This window comes from Panthera leo, chromosome B1 (genome assembly GCF_018350215.1).
Source record: "Panthera leo isolate Ple1 chromosome B1, P.leo_Ple1_pat1.1, whole genome shotgun sequence".
In the NCBI taxonomy this organism is placed as follows: domain Eukaryota; kingdom Metazoa; phylum Chordata; class Mammalia; order Carnivora; family Felidae; genus Panthera; species Panthera leo.
The window spans coordinates 12,671,523-12,674,098 of NC_056682.1; the positions used below are offsets into that span (position 1 = coordinate 12,671,523).

At 34.9% G+C, this 2,576-nt stretch overlaps 1 pseudogene; it reads right to left on the bottom strand.

Annotated features, from left to right (window-relative positions):
- Window positions 1-615: 615 nt before the first annotated feature.
- Window positions 616-733, bottom strand: LOC122218870 (annotated as a pseudogene).
- Between the last annotated feature and the right edge of the window lie 1,843 nt (window positions 734-2,576).

Here is a 2,576-nt window from a genome sequence, read left to right on the forward strand (position 1 = left end):
TATTGTAAAGCATATGGAGTATGCAGGTAATTGTATGTATTTGGTATATATGTTTCTGCATGTGGAAATAATGCTACTATAAAACAATGGAAAATTGTCATTGCTGCATGCTTATAATAGCTATAAAGTATACTACGTGCATTTTGCAATATCTGTGCACTTTACAAAAAATTCTTTATCTGGAAATAGTGCAATTCTGTATGATACAGTACTCTAATTAGAAAAGTGCTTTATTGGACAGAAAAGTAAATAGGCCACCCCAACCTACATATTGTAATTGGTTACTATAGAATGTGTAATGTGTATAACATATGCCTAAAATATATGTGCTTATTAATTTTACTGTAACATTTTTCTTATATATGAGTTGAAGGTAGTCATTTATCGTTTGCCTAACAACTGTTTTGAAAGAATAGGAGAGGGACTTTTTTATGCAGTAAAATATTATTTGTGTGTATTTTAGCTTTAAAAAAATGTAAGTACATTGTTATAGCAATTACGTCATTACTTATTGTGGCAATTCTGAAATTGGAATACTTGTCATGTTTTAGACCAGTCCACCCTCGTGGATTAAATATTTACAAACTGGATTTTTATTATGAAGAAACAGAGAAAATGGGGTCCTTGATATATGTAAATAAAACACCCATGCTAAGTATATGTGTTATCACTTATTTTAGGCAAAGAGAAATAGATACTACACTTGATCTTAGCCAAAAGGCCGAGAAGCGATACGCAAAGAGAAATAGAACACTCAAACGTTTACTCATGCAATCCAGCAAATCTTTGTTCTTTGTTTGAACTCCAGAAACAGCAAAGTTACCGGAGCAAGAGAACAAATTAGAAAATTGATAATTAACTCCCCCAAACTATCCCTCCATAAAACTTTTGACTACAAGCCCAGTAATACATACATATTTTTTTTAATTTTAATATATTATGAAGCATTTTAGACATACCAAAAAAAAAAGTGCAGTGATACACATATATCTACCACTCCACTTAAAAAAAAAGATTCAGTTCTCTTATGAGCCCTTCAAGTCACTTCCTCTACCCATTACTGGACTGAATTAGGTTATTATAACAGTACGTGTCTTAAATGACTAAATTCAGTTTTCCTTAAAAAGGATCAACTAATCACATAAATTAGCTCATAGCAATCTAGACGTTTTCGGATACACTGAAGTTGAATCATCTTAGTTTCAAAATGCTTTGCTTATATTCCTCCGGCTCAGTTGAGATCAAACAAAACCCTGCCTCTGGCAACTTTTTATTTTTTATTTTTTTGTTTTATTTTGAGAAGGGAGGGGAGCAACATCTCAGGGGTTGCCTGAATTACCTGGGAATATGCTTTCAGTTTCCTCCCCTTTAGTCTTCACAGGGGGGTCCTTGCAAGGGTAGTTCTTTGAAACAATGTTTAGCTAATGACTCAAGAGGACTACTCAAAACCATGGAAGAGCACCTCAAAAACAGATGCTAAATGGACTCTTGTCAGTTTCTACTGGTAGAGCCATCAGCAGCACACCAAGTTGGAATAAATTGAATTCAAATCAACAAAGGAGCATGCTGTTTATGGATAGTACCAAATCAACTTCCCCTCCCCATTGGAATTCAGAGGCAGTAGATCATAGGAGAGTGAGAAGTCCTTCACGTTCCCCAGGCCCAGAGGAGCATGTAAGAATTACAGGGTTCAGGTTTTACTCCTTTTAAAATGTGGTTACACAGGGCAGTGCAGTTGTTTTACTTGATTAATCTTCACCGCGATTTTATAACTTCTGTTGCCTATATCAATAATTTGTATTATATTAAACAAATCTGTAAGCAGAAATGTTTCATTGTGGGAGGCGGTGAAGAAACGAGCATCTGGCGACCACACCTTGATTCATTTTAGCCCCTAGAGTCGTGGTATGGTGCATTAATTTCTCAGTTTGTAATTTGCCAGCTGCATTTAATGGAACCAATTTTCATTACATCTGTTCTATGGTTCAAAGAGCTCTTTTAGTTGCCAAAGGGGGCCAGCTTCACACAGATTCTGAGAGGGGCTAACACACCGTTTCTTGAAGTATTAGATAACCAAGGATGATTCCTAGTTTTACAGCAAACAAATTATTTTTACAGAGGCAAGTTTTATATTCATGACTTACCACTGGTAGATTTCAAATTAAAAGTATAGCATGCCCTTTTCCCAGGAATTACATATTGATTTTCATGTCATTTCCTTCATAATACCCACTGATCGCCTGTCTTTGCAATCGGTGGTAGATTTATTGTTTACTCGTTAAAGGAAACGTCATTATGCTTAAGCAAATCCTCTTTGTAAACTGCAGATGGTTAGAAGCTGAATATTTCTTAGGCAAATATGGAATTTATAAATGGTTTTTAAATGTCTTACAGTAAGCATTATTTATGGACAAGAGAAGGTCATAGCTCTTCATACTGTGTAGTGGGAGCATTTTTAGTAGTAGAAATGGTTTTGCTTGGGCAACTTTACATTCTTGGTGTGTAATTTTAATCTCCATAAAAATATGTCGCTGTTGTGTAATACCAAATGTAGGATTCCAGTTGAAAGCAACTTT